This window comes from Ornithorhynchus anatinus, chromosome 1, assembly GCF_004115215.2.
Source record: "Ornithorhynchus anatinus isolate Pmale09 chromosome 1, mOrnAna1.pri.v4, whole genome shotgun sequence".
Taxonomy (NCBI): domain Eukaryota; kingdom Metazoa; phylum Chordata; class Mammalia; order Monotremata; family Ornithorhynchidae; genus Ornithorhynchus; species Ornithorhynchus anatinus.
In genome coordinates this window covers 152,916,218-152,935,804 of record NC_041728.1, presented here as the reverse complement: position 1 = coordinate 152,935,804, position 19,587 = coordinate 152,916,218, and the positions used below count along the sequence as shown (strand labels likewise).

General features: G+C 40.3%; 1 non-coding gene across 1 annotated transcript; it reads right to left on the bottom strand.

The window, feature by feature from the left end:
• Nucleotides 1-1,402: 1,402 nt before the first annotated feature.
• LOC114817281 lies at nt 1,403-1,540 on the bottom strand. The gene has a single exon (XR_003765138.1). It is a non-coding gene; the product is annotated as a small nucleolar RNA SNORA7 (small nucleolar RNA).
• Between the last annotated feature and the right edge of the window lie 18,047 nt (nt 1,541-19,587).

Genomic DNA, 19,587 nt, shown 5'->3' with positions numbered 1-19,587 from the left:
AATCTAATCAGGTTGGACCCAGTTCATATTCCACATGGGGCTCACAGTCTTAATCTCCATTTTACAGATGAGGTAGCTGAGGCACAGAGAAGTAAAATGACTTGCCCAAGCAGACAGCACACAGCAATCAGGTGATGGAGCTGGGGTTAGAGCCTAGGTCCTCCTAACTCCCAGGCTCATACTTTATCCCTGGACCATGCTGCTTCTTGAGTGATTGTTTGATTGCTAGATCAGGGTGGGGAAGGGTATGAGACCAAGGGGGGGTGGGCAGGAATGGGGATGAGGAAATTGGCTTTGGCAGAGAGAGCAGAGTTGTGGATGTGGGTTTTGCACATCAAAGAGAGGGGAGGTTGGGTATGAAGTCCAAATGGAGTAGGTTGGTTTGGTTTGGGATCATTTATTAATTCATTCAAACGTATTTATTGAGCACTTGTGTGCAAAGCACACAGGCTACTATTTTTTCCATTGCATATCTGACAAGTATGCAAAAACCGAACAAAGGAAAGGTCATATTGTACCCAAACACTGATGATTTTGCCTCTCTCAGAATTGAAATTCTGTACTAGAATTAAGGTCTAAGGAATTAAAAGTGGTTAAAAGATATCTGTACCCCTTCTTCCTTTGAGAGTCTTCCTATGATAATCCCAGGTTCTAGACTGTAAACTCATTGTGGGCAGGGAATGTGTCTGTTTATTGTTGTACTATACTCTTCCAAATACTTAATACAGTGATCTGCACACAGTAAGCGCTCAATAAATACAATTAACTGTCACCTATGATTGCTAGACACACTCTCTACCTGATTAGCAAACCCTCTCCCTACATGAGTTCTTCCCCCTCCCAGGGTCATCTGACATCTCAGTTGGGAGCAAAGACAGTTTTGGGGGAAGAGCAGTACATTCTGAGGAACTCATGTTGTTACTGTTGTCTTAAACTGTCTAGTTGTGTTCGACTCATAACGTCACCATGGACACATCTCTCCCAGAATGCCCACTTCCATCTGCAATTGTTCTGGTAGCATATCCATAGAGTTTCTTGGTAAAAATACAGAAGCGGTTTCCCATTGCCTCCTTCCACGCAGTAAATGAGTCTTTGCCCTTGACTCTCTCTCAGAGTAGCTCAGTGGAAAGAGCCCGGGCTTGGGAGTCAGAGTTCATGGGTTCGAATTCCGGCTATGCCGCTTATCAGCTGTGTGACTGTGGGCAAGTCACTTAACTTCTCTGTGCCTCAGTTACCTCATCTGTAAAATGGGGATGAAGACTGCGAGCCTCATGTGGGACAACCTGATTACCCTGTATCTACCCCAGCGCTTAGAACAGTGCTCTGCACATAGTAAGTGCTTAACAAATACCAACATTATTATTATTATTATGCCGCTGCTGCCCAGCACAGGAATGTTTTGACTTGTAGCATATTTCCTTCCCCTCGCTAGCCACTGGCTAAGCTAGGAATGGAATGGGTAGGCCTCTGCTTGACTCTCCCTCCTGTAGTCATGACTGGTAGAGTACTGGAAACTCTCCAGGTGTGACCCTGAGAGGAGGAGGAACTCATGTAGGGGGAGGGTTTGCTAATCAGGTAGAGATTGTGTCTAGCAATCATAGGTGACAGTTTTATTGAGTGCTTACTATGTGCAGAGCACTGTATTAAGTACTCGGAAGAGTACATTACAATAAACAGTCACATTCCCTGCCCACAACGAGTTTACAGTCTAGAACCTGGGATTATCATAGTAAGACTCTCCATGGAGGTAGGGGTACAGAAACCTTTTAACCACTTTTAATTCTTTAGACCTTAATTCTAGTACAGAATTTCAATTCTGAGAGAGCCAAAATTGTCAATGTTTGGTACAATATGACCTTTCCTTTGTTTGTTTGGTTTTTACATACTTGTCAGATATGCAATGGAAAAAATAAATACTTGAATGAGATTAGGTATAACTTTTAAATGTGAATTTATAACTGGGGTTTTAATGCAATTTATTTGCTTTTTACTGCACATTTATAATCAGTTTATGCAACTGAATACCGCATAACACAAACAACCCCTTGATTTTAAGCCAGATGGGGTTAGATCAGTCCACAAGTCATAAGGGCATTTTAATATAGCCTTGGAGAGCACCGCTTGGGAATTCACCCAGGACAAGTCGGGATTTATGCTGGTTGAATGAACAAGAATGCGAATTGCATTTGCTTTATTGCCAGTGTTCAAGAATAGGGGAGTGGGGGTGGTGAGACATCCATGGTCCTTATTTAAAGGGTTTGTTTAATAGGCAGGTCAGGTGATTTGTAAGGGGATGTTGAGACCTTTCACCCCTTGATCCAGTCATTTAATAAAATGAGCCGGTGCTTTCGGTTCTTCTTCTATGCAATAGGTGCACATATCAGAACAGGCATTTTTCTAATGGAAGTCTGTCTCCTTCCCTTCCTAGGAATCTGAGACTCCCAATTCGGGGTGGTGATTGGGTAGGGGACTTGGCCTTCCTGACTGATGGAACCTTGCCAGCATGGCCCAGTGGAGAGACCACAAACCCGGGAGCCAGAGGACCTGGCTTTCAATCCCAGCTCCACCATATGTCTCCTGTGTGACCCTGGGCAAGTCAGTTCTGTGCCCCAGTTTCCTCATCTGTAAAATGGGGATTCAATGACTGTCCCTCCTACTTAGACACCCATTTGGGACAGGGACAGTTTCTGACCTGATTAATTTGTATCTACATCAGCACTTAGAATAATAATAATTATAATTAATAATGATGGTATTTGTTAAATGATTACTATGTGCCAAGCCCTGTTCTAAGCGCTGGGGAGATACAAGGTTATCAGGTTGCCCCACTTGGGGCTCACAGTCTTAATCCCCATTTTATAGTGAGGAAACTGAGGCACAGAGAAGTTAAGTAACTTGTCCAAAGTCACACAGCTAACATGTGGCAGAGCCGGGATTAGAACCCACAACCTCTGACTCCCAAGCCTGTGCTCTTTCCACTCAGTCAAGCTGCTTCTTCATAATAATAATGATGGTATTTATTAAGCACTTACTATGTGCCAGGCACTATACTGAGCGCTGGGGTAGATACAAGCAAATCGGGTTGGACACAGCCTCTGGTCCATTTGAGGCTCCCAATCTCAATCTCCATTTTACAGATGAGGTAACTGAGGCACAGAGAAGTAAAGTGATTTGCCCAAGGTCACATAGCAGACAAGTGGCAGAGCCGGGATTAGAACCTTCTGATTCCCAGGCCCGTGCTCTATCCACTGTGCCACACTGCTTCTCTAACAGCGCTTGACACATAGTAAGCACTTAACAAACACCACAACTATTATTACTATTTTATTAGTGTTGCTATATCTGTCTCCCCCCCCTTCTAGATGTGAGCCAGTTGTTAGTTAGGGATCATCTCTATTTATTGCCAAATTGTACTTTCCAAGCGCTTAGTACAGTGCTCCTGCACACAGTAAGCACTCAATAAATACAGTTGAATGAATGAATGAATTATCCTCATGCTCCCAGGTTAAAAGGCAACTTGCTAGAGTGATATAGGAAAACTCGACTGAAATGGCAGTAATAATTGAGGTATTTATAAAGGACATACTATGTGCCACGCTTTCTGCTAAGCACAGGGTAGATGCAGTATAATTACATCTGACATAGTCATCTTCCCCTACTCCCCTGCCAGGGTCCATTTCTTCTTCGCCTTCTTGGTGCTAAGATATCTCAAGCTGTCATTCAATTCAGCAGCCGTCAGAAAAGTTCCCTAACTCCCTCAAAACCTTTTTAATAATTCTGTATTGCTTTTAGATGAATAATTTATAATCTCAAAATAGGAGGTTATTTTTTATAGTTAGTAATGGTGTAGTAATGAAACACAGTTTTAAGACTGTTTTATTACCAGGTGGTGTCAATACAGCTGTAGAGCGTTAAATGAAAGAGTAGTGGATCTGTTTTTTTTTTTAAAGATCCTATCAAAGGCTGAAGTGATAGGAATGAGATGAGATGAAAATTATATCCGCTGTCTCCTCAAATTTATCCATTATGAACATGAAACCAGCTCTTTCAAATGAACACTTGCAGCAGTGTTCCATCGCTTCCCTGCAGACTGGGTGATTTTCACCTGAAGAGGAATTTGACAATTGACTTTGCCCTCATGGTTGCTCCTAGAGATCACTAGCCTCTGGTGGGCCACTTGAATCAATCAGTCGGTGATATTTATCAAGCGCTCACTGTATGTAAAGCCCTGTACTAAGCACTTGTGAGTAAAATAGAGCACTTTAGTGTCACTACTGGGTTGGAAGGCGAAAGTATTTACCTTCCCTCCAGGCCTCATAATACATCAAGTATATTGGTATCCATACTTTATTCTCAACATGTGCAGGACTTTAATTTTAAGACTTTTCATATATAGACATGTATGTATAAAATATGCATGCATTTGGAGGTGCTATTACTGATAGGATTTATTCATGTATATCTGAGGCTATCTCTTCATCTGGGGCAGATAATTTTCCAGCTGCTGCCCCATCGAGGTGAGTGATACATGCCAAAATAACGGCTATCAGAAAGTGCTTCGGCTTCTTCATCACCTGGCAGAGATCATCCTTGGGCTGCCTGCTTAACCAGGATTTTAGTTCAAGGTGAGCGAAGGAGTGAAAGGCATATCATATCGCAAAAGACCCTGTCAAATTTGAGTGTGTTAAATGCTTTCTCTGATTGGTGACCACTAGCAAAACGTCTTTCCAAATGAAAGGGAACAACGGTGGTCATATCTGCATGATTCATCATAGCAATGAACTCAATACCCAAGCTAAAGCTTCATCAGAGAGCTACTCTTTTAATTAAAAGAACTGAATAGGGTGAAAACATTGACCAGAGCAGCAGAGTGAAGTACGAACTGGAAAAGAAAGCCAGGGAGTGCTGGATCCCACCCTCCATGTCTCACCAGTTCAGTGTAGGAAGAGGTGATTGAAAGGAGAAAAGAGTTTTGGATTGGAACTACTTTTGTGGAGAAAACTAGGGAAGGACTTGTGATATCCCCCACTGATATTCACTGGATTGAGTCTGCGAGTCAAGCTTTAGAACGATTCACCTTGGCACCCTCTTAATGATGGATTTTCCCAAGCACCCACTATGGCCACACCACCCTGAGCAGGGCTGATCACATCTGATCGTGGAAGGTTGGGCTTGGTCAGTACTTGGTTGGGGGACCACTTGGGAATACAGGGTGCTGTATTTATTTATTTATTTATTTTTGAGAAGCAGCATGGCCTAATGGCTAGAGCACGGACCTGGAAGTCCATGGTCACTGTTCATTGAATCATTCTTGGTCAGTTTCACTAAAAACTCGACTAACCTGAAATTAGATTCCCAATCACACCTTATCTCATCTTAACATCTACTCTGACTCTGTGTAGGCTAATACAGAGGGAAATTCTCTTTTTTGAGTAATGTAATATGGAACAATTTGGAAACACTTCCTTTGAGTAAATGCCATCTTTGGTCCCAATTATCCAAACGTTTTGGGCAGACTATTTTTGAATTCTTCAAAAAATTGAGGCCAAATTGCATTTGTTAAGCCTGAACTGTCAAAATAATTTCATAGTGTAGACTCAGCTTTGGATATTGTTGTCTATAAGCATATGTTTTCTGTCATGGAGACACAGGCTGCTTCTAGATGAGCAAATTATGGTTATTAAAGCTGAGGCTAATCTTTGGCTTCAATTATTCAGATACTTAATGCCAATAAACTCTTGAATTTAGCTCTAGCTTCTGCTTCTCCTCTGCTCACATCTAAACTGTCCTTGCCCTTAGGGAGGCCCATGTCTAATTGGGAGTATTAGTAGCCATAGTCGTAGTAGTATTTATTTGGCATTTCCTGGTGTAATGCACTGTACTGAGTACTAAGGAAATTAATAATAGAGAAGTAGCACATTTCATGCCTGCAAGGATCTTACATTATAATAGAAAAGAAAGACATGAAGTTATTTATGAATAATCGAAGTAATAGAAAACACAACTGAATAAAATATATAAAAATATGTTCAGGATTAATGTACAAACATACCTAAGTGTGACCTTGGGAAAGTCATTTAAACTCTCTTTACCTCAGTTTCCTCAACTGTAAAATGGGGATTAAGATTATGAGCCCCAAGTGGGACAACCTGATTACTTTGTATCTATCTCAGCACTTAGAATAGTGCTTGGCACATAGTAAGTGCTTAACAAATACCATTGTTATTATTATTATTATTATTATAAGTGCTAGGGATTGGATCGATGGTGGGTCCCCCTAGACTGTAAACTCACTCTGGGCAGGGAATTTTGTCTATTATATTGTACTCTCCCAAGTGCTTACTATAGCTGCGTGGCATAGTGGAAAGAGCACGGGCTTGGGAGTCAGAGGTCATGGGTTCAAATCCCAGCTCCGGCACTGATCAGCTATGTGACTTTGGACAAGTCATTTGACTTCTCTGTGCCTCAGTTACCTCATCTGTAAAATAGGGATTAAGACTGTGAGCCCCACGTGGGACAACCTGATTACCTTGTATTTATCCCAGTGCTTAGAACAGTGCTTGGCACATAATAAGTGCTCAGCAAATGCCATCATTATTATTATTACAGTGCTCTGTACATAATAGGTTTGAATGACTGATTTTGCATGACTTGGGGTTCTGTAAACTAAGAATATTTGTGCTCTGCACAAGAAGTGCTCAGTAAATATGATTGATTTGCATGACTTGGGGTACTGGAAACTAAGAATAATAGTAATAATGAAGATGATGGTAACAATAATTGTGGTATTGTTAAGTGCTTACAGATGCCAACCACTGTACTAACTGCTGGGATAGATTTAAGATAATCAGGTCCCATATAGGGGTCACTAAGTAGGAGTTGGAACAACTACTGAATCCCCATTTTACAGATGAGGGAACTGAGGCACAGAGAAGTTGTGACTTCCCCAAGGTCACAGTGCTGATTAGTGGCAGAGACAGATTAAAACCCAGATCCCCTGACTCCCAGGTCCATGCTAATCAGGGAAGACCTGTTGGAGGAGGTGAGATGTTTGGAGGACGTGTGTGTGGCAGGAGCTGTCGTGTCGGATTTGGTGATCGAGGGAGTCCAAGTAGGGAGAATATCATGGGTGAGGGACGGAGAAGGGAGAGGTGAAAGTGAGGGAGAGTAGAAGGCGACACTGAGTGGAGAATGAGGTGGGGAGTAGTGGGTGAAGGGGGTAGATATGTAAGAAATGGCTCATTGGTTAAGCGCTTTGAAACTAAATATGAGAAAGGTTTGGAATAGTGGTGAGATGCGTCATTGAAGAAGATGATTTATGCAGTTGTGTGCATTATAGCTTGGAACAGGGAGAGACTGAAGGCCAAGAATTGAGTAAGTAGGGTGATGTAATAGTCTAGCTGTGAAATGACAAAAGGTTGGACCAAGGTGGTAGCTCTTTGGTCAGAGAAGAAGTGGTGGACCAGAAAGGTACTAAATAGGAGGAACCAGCAGGATTTAGTATCGAACGTGAGATTGAATGCAGGAATTGAAAGATGGTGTTGATCTCAGCATAACATTGAGGTTGTGACTTTCAAGAATCAATCAATCACTGGTATTTGTTGAGGCTTACTGAGTGCAGAGCACTGTTCTAAGTGCTTGGAAGAGGACAATAAAACAGAGCTGTCGGACATGGGGGTGGAGACAGAAATTATCAATAAATAATATACACTATATAATTTAATGATGGGATTAGGGTAGGGACACTATCACATGTCCAGAGGTCACTGTTAAGATGACTGAAATAGATGGGAAAATTAGGGGGAGGATTATATTTAGTGAGCAAGAGGAGTAGTTCCAATTTATACATGGTAATAATAGTAATTGTGGTATTTGTTAAGTTCTTACTCTATGTCAGGCACTGTACTAAGTGCTGAGATAGATACAAGCAAATAGGGTTGGATACAATCCCTGTCCCATGTGGAGCTCACAGTCTCAACCCCCATTATACAGATGAGGTAACTGAGGCCCAGAGAAGTGAAGTCATTTGCCTAAGGTCACACAGCAGGCAAGTTTAAATTAGAGGTGTCGACACCTCTTTATTTTGTTCTGGCTCCATTTTTTCATGTGCCTGATGCAGTAATAATATTAGTATTTGCTAAATATGTACTGTGAGCCTCACGTGGAACAACCTGATGACCCTGTATCTCCCCCAGCGCTTAGAACAGTGCTTTGCACATAGTAAGCACTTAACAAATACCAACATTATTGGTATTTGCCAAGTCCTGGGATGATACAATATAATAAGATAAGGTACAGTTCCTGTCCTTCATGAAGATTAGAGTCTAAGGGGAAGGGAGAACAGGTATTAAATTACCATTTTACAGGTGAGGAAACAGACACAGAGAAGTTAAGTATCTTTCCCAAGGCCACACAGCAGGTAAGGGGCAGAGCCATGTTTCGAGGCCAGGTCTCCTTACTTCTAGTCCTGCACGCTTTCCTTAGAGCACACTATTTCTCTGTTATTCAATTTTTTCATTCTAACTCTGATTTCCTTGGAAATATTTGGAGACTATTTGATTTAGTACCTTGGTGTAAGTTAGCTTTGTACTTATACTGTACTGCTACATTAAACAAAAATTCTTCAGAAGCAAGAAGCAATCTTTCCCTGCACCCACCTGGAATCAGTTTAGTTCTAAGCCAATGTGTATCCCTGTCTTTTGTGCATAATCATTTTGTTTAATTTCAATGAAAAGCTTTAATTATGTTTTAAATCTAAACTGAGTTACATTGAATTTATTGAATATGGAGTGAGGCATCTTATTAAGCTTGTATTTAACAATTAATCTATCCAAACAACATTTAATAGTTCTACTTATAAATCAGATTAGATTACTAGGAAAATAGCAAACTATTCAATAGATTATTCTAATTAATCCATTGTAAGACTGATCTGTATTTATTTGTCAATTGAAATAGTTTACCATTTAGCTGAAATCCTCAAAAATCTCCAGTGGTTGCCTATCAAGCAAAAACTCCTCACTATTGGCTTCAAAGCTCTCCATCACCTTGATCCCTCCTACCTCACCTCCTTTCTCTCCTTTTACATCCCAGCCCTCACACTCCACTCCACTCCACTCTTCCAGTCAGAGGTCATGGGTTCAAACCCCAGCTCTGCCACTTGCCAGCTGTGTGACTTTGGGCAAGTCACTTAACTTCTCGGTGCCTCAGTTCCCTCATCTGTAAAATGGGGATTAAGACTGTGAGCCCCACGTGGGACAACCTGATTCCCCTGTGTCTACCCCAGCGCTCAGAACAGTGCTCGGCACATAGTAAGCGCTTAACAAATACCAACATTATTATTATTATTATCTTCTGCTGCTAACCTTCTCACTGTGCCTCGTTCTCATCTGTCCCACCCTCGACCCCTGGCCCATGTTCTACCTCTGGCCTGGAATGCCCTACCCCCTCAAATCTGCCAAACAATCTCATTTCCCCACTTTAAAGCCCTACTGAATGCTCACCTCCTCTAGGAGGCCTTCCTAAACTAAGCCCCCTTTTTCCTCTGCTCCTTCTCCCTTCCCCATCACCCTAACTCGCTCCCTTTCCTCTACCCCTCCCCTCCCACAGCAGTTGTGAATATATGTACATATTTATAATTCTATTTATTTTTATTAATGATGTGTACATATCTATAATTCTATTTATTTATATCGATGCTATTGATGCTTGTTTACTTGTTTTGATGCCTGTCTCCCCCCCTTCTAGTCTGTGAGCCTGTTGTGGGCAGGGATTGTCTTTCTTTGTTGCTGATTTGTACTTTCAAAGCTTAGTACAGTGCTCTGCCCACAGTAAGTGCTCAATAAATGTGATTGAATGAATGAATGAATGAATCTAGGGAATGTGGAGGCTTTGTTCAGCAAAAGCCATACAGATATTTTCGATCCATATATGTTTCTATTTGTATACATATACCTATGTATGTATTTGTATGGATCTGTAATTTATATATATATATATATGCCTATAGATGGATCTGAAATGTATATTTAAATGTATATCAATCATATTTATTGAGTGCTATATCCTCGGCACTCAAAGATGATGTCACTGATGGTGAAATTCACCCATTAGTGCGTGAATGACTGAGTGGTATGGCCTTAGTGAGTACACAAAAAAGCTGTCCATCGTTGTGCCGTCATATTGCATGTTGGGAAGCTTCCGGTACTGTTTTTGCTTTTACCTCTTTGTGTCTTGCTCTGTATTCTGCTCAGGAAGAGTTGCTCCTTTCTTGACTAAAGAACTCTATTCTGGGCTATCCTCAGCAATTAGATCCAGTTTTCAGCTGAGATTCAAAATTAATAGTAATAATAATAATGTGGTATTTAAGTACTCACTATATGCCAGTCACTGTACTAAGTGCTGGGTTAAATACAAGATAATAAGGTTGGATACAGTCCTTGTCCCATATGGGACTCCCACTCTCAACCCCCATTTTACAGATGAGATAACTGAGGCACGGAGAAGTGAAGTGACTCGCCAAGGTCACACAGCAGACAAGTGGCAGAGTTGGGATTAGAACCCAGGTTCGTCTCACTCCCAGGCTCTTACTCTTTCAATTAGGCCACGCTGCTTATTGAGATAAATGAATCAGTTGTATTTACTGAGCGTTTGTGTGTTGAGCACTGTACTAAGTGCTTGGGAGAGTATAATGTAACAGAGTTGGTAGATTGGTTCCCTGTCCACAATGAGCTTACAGTCGAGATGGGGAAGAGGAGTGGTCTAGTCTAGTTGAGAAAATGTTCAGACCCCCTTGAGATGAAATTGAGGTCAAAGGAATGAAGAGGTAGTAAGCCTTTCCCTCTAGAGTGCAAACTTGTTGTGGACAGGGAAAGTGTTTACCAACTCTGTTTTGTACTCTCCCAAGCGCTTAGTACAGTATTCTACACTTAGCATTCAATAAATACCTTTGATTGACTGATGGATCCTCTGCGAATGAGAGTCAGTCAGCAAGTTGGGTAGAGAACTCCTGCTTCCGGATTTCCACCTGCTGGGTTGTATTCAGTAGATGTTCTAAAGTTGCCTTGTGAATCCACTCACACAGATGTTTGTCTGGGTATCTAAGGAAGTTTACTTGTATATTTATGGCTGGGTACATGTGTATGGATACCCAAATCTACATCTCTTCTCCTGATTTCTCTCCCTCTCTCCAGGCTTGCATCTCCTCCTGCCTTTAAGTCATCTCTACTTGTCCTCCCGTCATCTCAAATTTAACATGTCCAAACAGAGCTCCTTATCTTCCCACCCAAACCCTGTCCTCTCTTGTAGGCGGCACCACCATCATTCCCGTCTCACAAGCCTGTAACCTTGGCATTATCTTTGACTCTACCCTCTCATTCAACCCACATATGCAATCTGTCATCAAATCATGTCAGTCTCACCTTCACAACATTGCTAAAATCCACCCTTTCCTCTGCATCCAAACTGATACCATGTTAGTACAGTCACTCATCCTATCCCACCTAGATTACTGCATCAGACCCCTTTCTGACCTCCCAGCCTCCTGCCTCTCCCCACTCCAGTCCATACTCCACTGTGCTGCCTGGGCTATCTTTCTACAGAAACGTTCAGGACATGTCACCCTGCTCCTCAGAAATCTCTCACGGTTGCCTTATTCACCTCTGCATCAAACAAAAACTCCTCATCATTGACTTTAAAGCAGTCCATCACCTTGCCCCCTCCTACCTCATCTCGTTTCTCTCCTTCTGTAGCCCAGCCTGCACACTTTGCTTCTCTAAGCTTTTCACTGTGGCTCGATCTCACCTGTCTCACCACCTACCCCTGGCCCACGTTCTACCTCTTCCCTGGAATGCCCTCCTTCCTCAAATCCACCAATTACTCTCCCCCACTTCAAAGCCTTACTGAAGGGACATTTCCTGCAAGAGGGTTCCCAGACTAAGCCCCACTTTTCTCGTTGTGGGCAGGGTTTGTCTCTATCGCTGTCCCAAGCACTTAATCAGTGCTCTGAACACAGTAAGTGCTCAATAAATACGAATGAATGAATGAATGAATGAATGAATGAATATTGAGGCCCGCTAACATTTGGCTCCAGTTTAGTTTTCCCATTTTTCTTAACTAAAGCTCTGTGTGTGAGTCCTGAGGGTCTGAGAGATTCTTCTCTAGGTCTTCCACCACAAACCCCTTCTCTGTGCCATACTGAGGGTAATTGCATTCTTGTGACTTCAGACCTTAATCTGAGGCATCTTTAAGAACTTGGAATGGAACACCATTGTTATTTCTTTATATATTTTTGAAGCAAAGAGAAGGAAGACTTAGCACCAATTAAATGGTTTATAATAGGGTGTCAGTCTGCTTCCTGAAAAGTAATAAATCAAGTAAGTTTGGAGCTGAGCCTAAAGAAGGAAATCAGGTACCAGGGGAGTCTGCATCAGGGGAAAGTGAAGGGGATAAGAGAAGAGAAAATGAGAGACAGCTAGTCACTTTTTATAATCTTGGGACTTCAGAAAAAGGGTTATGAGGGCCCACTCCCTCTGAAGATGGAGTTCTCCTTGACAATATTTCTTTAAGACCCCATTCTCTCCTCTGATACAACCCCACTAAACAGAACCAGGCAATGCTTTAAAAGATACATGGTGAGTTCCCTTCTGCACTTCATTAATTATTACACATACTTAAAAGAACACATGAAGGAGCTCATGACAGAGCGGCAGAAAGATACTATTCTTTGCATTGTCCACATTCAATCTGTTTGGTCAATTAAAGGAATGGAACAAAAATGCTGTCATGAAAGTTTATGTTCAGTACATTAGAGAAATAGTTCATTCTTATATAAGAATTACCCCTGTCAAGATCAATAAGACTAGGTCATTTATCACATAAATTCTGATCACATAATTTAATGCTGTCAGAGGTAGCATAGGCATCAACTCCCCCCGCAAAAATGTTTGTTTTGCATTTCTGAATGGATCCAAGCTGCTCATTTGAATCTGATCCTGATTTCTTTTCAAGCTGATGGACTTACTTCCCATTGGGTATCTTCAAAGATTTCTTTTAAAGTAGGTGAATATTTTTTTCTGTACTAACAATCAAGGTATTATTCCCAGAAAGAGGGCAAGTTCCATTTTGATTTTTTTCCTTTTTTTTAGGGGGAGGAAAGGAATTGATAATATTGTCCACTTTCTTTCATTTTGGCCCTACTTCCTTAAATGAATTATCCTGAAGGGAAAATTGTAGTTGTCATTCATTGAAAACAAAAGAACCGGCTGTGACATAATTTTTTTTTTACAGATTTAAACCAATTATCTTATTTAAAAACTCAAAATTGCAAAAAAAAAAAGTCAGGATTGAAGGAAAAATAGAAGAGGAAGTTCTTAGTATAGGGCTTTGCACACAGTAAGCACTCAATAAATATGATTGAAGGGAAAGTAAAGAGGAAATACCAAAAAATAATTTTTATATTTAGAAAATTATATATGCATAAAATTCTATCAGCACCTTCAAAACTGAACTCATTTCTAGAGGAAGTGAAACTAATCTCTGGAGCCATATGAAATGTGGTCTCTATGATTCCACTGAGGTGTCAACAGCCAGTTGGGATCCATCTGAGATAGTGCTTGATCTCACCACGTTTTCAAGCCTATCCTGTTCTGATGTGTTCAGGTGTTTTAAACGTGTGTCATGGTACATTGTGTACCTAAATAACACCTGGATGACCGGCATTATGGTAGATATTTGGGGGTGGGTATATCCACTTTACCCTTACTCTCTGCTATTCTAGTCTATTCCCAGAATTCCAAGATTTCTCCATTCCACTCCTACTGCCTTCCCAATTTTGGCCCCTAACCCCACTTCCCTGACACCTCCATCCAGCTTCAGTTGTCTGTATATATTTTCATTACCCTATTTATTTTGTTAATGAATTGTACATCGCCTTGATTCTATTTAGTTGCCATTGTTTTTATGAGATGTTCTTCCCCTTGACTCTATTTATTGCCATTGTTCTTGTCTGTCCATCTCCCCTGATTAGACTGTAAGCCCGTCAAACGGCAGGGACTGTCTCTATCTGTTGCCGACTTGTTCATCCCAAGCGCTTAGTACAGTGCTCTGCACATAGTAAGCGCTCAATAAATACTATTGAATGAATGAATGAATGAATTGTCTGTCTCTCAGCTGCCCATCACCAACACGAATGGATACAATTGACATCATACCTATAATAATCATGGTATTTCTTAAGCACTTACTATGTTCCAGCCACAGCACTAAGCGCTGGGGCAGACCGAAGCAAATCAAATTGGACGTAGTCCCTGTCTCATATGGGGCTCGTAGTCTTAATCCCCATTTTACAGATGAGAGAACTGAGGCACCGAGAAGTTGCCCAAGGTCACGCAGCAGACAAGTGGTGGAGCCAGAATTAGAACCCAGGTCCTCTCACTCCCAGGCCTTTGCTCTATCCTCTAGGTCTTGCTACTTCTCGTGCTCGTCAGATGAAAATAGACAGTTATACAAATGGTGGACAGCAGGCTCATGAATGAGGGAGAAGAATACTAGGTTGAAATTGGCAGTTTGGGGAAGAAGGGATTGATGATAGGAGCCTGGGAAGTTGTAGAGGATTGAATGAGGGCTGGAAGAGATGGATGATTGGATTACCGGTTCTATCTTAGACCATGTGAATGTATAAGAATGATTTTAGGTGAACGTTCTGAATTTACCACTTATTTTAAACTTCATTTGACTAGTAGATTAATTTCTCCACCTCCCTTTAGTTAGGTTATAACCACTCTGTAACTCCTCATTAGATCATTATCCTTAAGGGCAGGAAAACATATTTTGTCTGTATTTTATTCACCCAATACATTGATCTATAGTATTTACTGACCACTTATGGTATTCTCACATGGAATTAGTAGTGAGCCTTGCCTTGAAGGTGCTTCTATTTATCTGGAGGACAGATCCTACAATAGATGACAAATAAGAAGAAAGAAAAGGGGCTATGTACAGGAACTAGAGTACCTAACACAATTTTTCAATAAAATGTTATTTAAGTGCTTACTATATGTCAAACACTGTTCTAAGAGCTGGGGTAGATAGAAATTAATTAGGTTGGACTTAGTCCTTATCCCATGTGGGGCTCACAATCTAAGTGGGAGGAGAATCTCCATTTTACAATTGAGGAAACTGAGGCACAGAGAAGTTAAGCAACTTGCCCAAGGTCACACAGCAGGCATCTGGCAGATCTGGGATTGGAACATGCAGGCCCATGCTCTTTCCACTAAGCCACACTGCTTCTGCTCAAATGCTTAATACAGTGCCCAGCACACTGTTAGCACTCAATGAACACCATTGATGACAAAGACAGGGACCACGCCTCATGCTTCCTTATATTCCCTAAGCACATGTAACTACTTAGAGAATATTGTTGGTAATAATGATGATTTAAAACTCACACAAAAAGCCGTTTAATTTGTTTGCGAAGCAGACGATCAGAGCATAACTACAAAATCAGAACAGTAGCCTTACAATTGATTGACATATTCTCCTTTTCTACCATCACATTTTCAAAGGACTCCTATTTTTTATTTTGGGTACAGGTGTGGGAATTGCCAAGCAAAGTAAATCCTGACAACTGGGTCCAGGGAGATTTCCAGTTAGGAAATAGAATACATGAAGTGTGGAGTTACTGTTTCTCCTAAGGATTCTGTGTTACCATTACAACAAGAGTTGGGCTTGATCCAGTGTCTGGGCACTGACTAGATTACCCAAGAATGTTTTCTTTGGCTTGATGTGGATTCTTGTCTTTGTATACTTTAAACTGCATATTTGGTCCCTGCAAAATGGTCATTCCAGGGCAGTTACCTTGTGCTTATCAAAAAATTGGCACCAGAAGTCAGTCTTTGCAGCCTGTGGGGGTTTAATAGCCTGAGCCAGTGGTTTCATTTATCCTCAGAGCTTTCATTTCTGTTTTAAACTAAAGCACTCTCTTGGATAGATGAGCTTCTGACGTATGAGTTGAGCAAGATTCTTATTGTGTTCTTACTGGTTTTCCTGAAGCCTTTTTTGGAAAAGGCCCATTTTTCTAGCACGTTAAGGGCTTAATCCTCTAGGCCTCTAGACTGTGAAACTCCCATCAACACTTCCAAGTAATAAGTAAGAATGTTAACAATAGCAATTATCTTGCCTTCCACAGAAGGAAGGACGGCGGAGTTCATTGCTAACAAAGGGAGCAGCGAGGAGCACAACGGTCTCTGAGTCCTGCACTCTGGTGATAGAAACCATTGTCTGGCAAGAAGAAACTTCAAATAAATTTAGAAGGACCGTCATAAGGAATGGGGCAATCTAAAGGCGGGGGCTAGGGCTTCCTCACAGGGGCCTCTCAGTTCTTTGATCTCCAGTTCCACAGTGGAGTAGATAGGAACAATGCTGTTTCTCACGAACACTTCATAGCCTTTAGTATTTGACATTTGTTTTCAATTTTAACAGTTACATTGTATGCTTTCATTATGCCATTGTCTAAAAAATTGCCGAGGCCATAACAGTTGTAATTTATCTTTTGTACTATATAATTTGGAGCAGTTCAGGTCTGAAAGGAACATCTGTATCGAAAGGCCGGTATCTACACACTTTGGAGCTCTACACTGGGACACATGTTATAAGGTCAGTTTCCTCATAAACTTCGTTATCGCTGTTGGTTTTATTCATTATATGTGACATATTAAGCTTCTATACCTTGGCATAAAGGACACAATATTGCAGCATATTGGCAAGCTCATTTGCTTTTCACAGCTAGTGTTGTGTCCAAATATCAATCCCCGGGGATAAACACGTGTATATAGACTTCAGGAAAATGAGGCTCAGCAGCAGGTGGCCTTTCGCAGCCTAATGAACATGGCAATCTGTTACTATCACGGCAGTGCTTTTCACCAGACAATTAGGCAACTAAGCATGTAATTATTCAGGCCAACAAGAAGAGGCTCTTCTCTAATTTCATCTTTTCATTGCTGTTTACTCACCCACACTCCCCTCATTAATGAGAGGTTTTCCAGTCCATGCTAATTGCTTTCAATAACATTCATTTCGGTTGAAAGGGAATGATTCTGTTAATTGAGAATCGAAAGCATCTTTTCATTTCAAGTGCGTCCTGCTATGGAAATCTGAATACTCTCAACAGGTTCAAGCTAATGAAATTAAGTTGCACAGCCATTAGTGGTTTAATAGAAATAAAGTAATTTATTTTCATTGAAGCATGTGCTATAGGTCCTGAACAATTAATACAGTTTGAAGTGGAAAGCAATTTGGGGGGAAAACAAAGATTTAGACTAAATGAGGCTATTTTCCTGTTGTTTAATGTTAGTTTAGTTAAACTGTTAGCCTATATAGGGGCATGGGGCATGGTATTTGTTTGCCAACTCTGGGTTTCACAAATGATACAGAAAAAGCAACAGCAGAAAAATGGCAATTTTGAGGATAGATAAATGCAGATGGGATATATTCTATAAAAAGTTAAACCTTTGAATTCTAAGTAAAAATAATAATAATAATAAACTAGCCAACCAAAACCAATATTTCAGCCTTCTTTTCATAATAGCCGCAAATTTACATGTATGTAATTTCAAATCTCACCAACTTATGTCACCAAATGCTGTGTTCTGACACCCCAAATCCATCAAAAATATTACAGTGCTCTGGCATTAATCTGCAGGTAGGCAGGCCAAAATGGTGTTTAAAATGAGATTCCAGTGAACAAGCATTACATATGCGTATGTCTAAGTAAGTGTCCACTTCCAAACAGGGAAAATTAGCAAAGATAGAAGCTTAAATATAAATGAAACAAAGATCTGTGCTCTTGGTGTCTTATTTCCATTCTATATTGTCAGCAGTTGTTTGTGAGATAGCTCAGATGAGGACAGGAGTGTGTTTTATTGCCAGCGTGAAATTTTTTATCATACCTCTTCCAGTTTCTGGTGTATTTGATACTATCAAAATTAAGTATTAAATATCTGTTTTTACACACAAAAGAAGCAACTACAACATAGAACATTAACCAAAAATCTCTCCTCTAATTTGGTCTTTTTTTTTAAAATAGAATCACCCATTTGGAAGCATATGTGTTGCTCTCAAATTCATAACTTGTAAATAACACTCTCTTTTCCCATAACAAAGAAGAATCCAGAGCTCTTGTGGACAATACTTTATATTTCAGATCTACTTTTTTCCAAGGATTTTTGTGGGTGGATGTTTGTGGAGGGTGGGAGAGCATGCAAATGCTATATCTAATTTTTTTAGTTAACTTCAAAACTGCATAATAGGGGAAGACTTACAAAATAATACACTGCATACTGTTATGAATATTTCAAAGAATTATTTCTTTATTTTGTGCATAGCTCATAGTCCTGACATTTGATTTATAGCTGCATGAATGTACCTGGGGTTGCTAAGGTTACCCAATTTCATTCACCCATAGATATTTGAGATCTACATAATCCCATCATATCATCCACTGCATTTCAAAGTGATGTTGATAAATGGTACCTTCCTTAGATGATATTTCCATTTAGATGTGATATATCTCATGATTCCTGTCTTTAAAAATATTGCAGTTGATGAAATTTTACATTATGTGCATATACAGAAAGCAGCAGTACATATTTTTTCAGTTTTAAAAGATTTAAAAACTACAGTGTGTGTGTGTGTGTTTGTGCATTTACCATATGTTTATGCTCACTGGGAATAATGTTTAGATTTTCTTTTTAAAACACAAGGCATTACAAAAGACTAAATAGTCACCTGCAATGGTCTTTATTACATTTCATATATATTCAAATGAAAATTCTTAATTGCAAGTAGTCAGTAAAAAACTCATTTTTACATTTTGTTAAAGCCGAGGGAGCTATGTTAGGATTTCCAGTATCAATTTTTATTGGTAAGGAAAGATCAACACTGTTTCCATTTGTTGTGTGACTAAATCTTAACAAAGCATCAACTTCTGTGGCTCTGAGAAAGGAGAGAAAAAAACCCAACGCTTCTTGACTTCAAAGAGTTATGGGATGAGACCTACAGATTAGTGGAGAACTAGTTAAAAATTTTTGTTGGAGAAAAATACATAAAACATCATGTGGCAGTAAAGCAATGGGGAAAACAGCATTACAGCTATTAGTGTTATGTTTTGAAAGAGTTGGAGAAAAGCATAAAGGTAATATTTTATTGTGTGTTATTTACTAGATGGGTGGTATGGTTCATGTTACATTTGGGCCTCTCAACTTAGAATGAGCAAAGAAGCCAGAAAAATCATATCAAATAACCAGATCTCACTGGGGGTTCTTAAATTCCCACTCATCTGATTATTGCTTTTGTTTTTTTCTGGACTTTTCATCTTATGTAGATCTTTGCACAAAGGATTGCCTTTTAGTGTGCATTTGAGTGCTTATTGTGTGCAGAGTTGTGTATGAAGAGCTTGGGAGAGTACAATATAACAGAGTTGGTAGACGAGTTCCCTGCCCACAACACGTTTACAGTTTAGAGAGGCAGACAGACACTAATATACATAATAAATCATAGTGGAGTCTTCGAATTTGAAGGATGGCTATATTC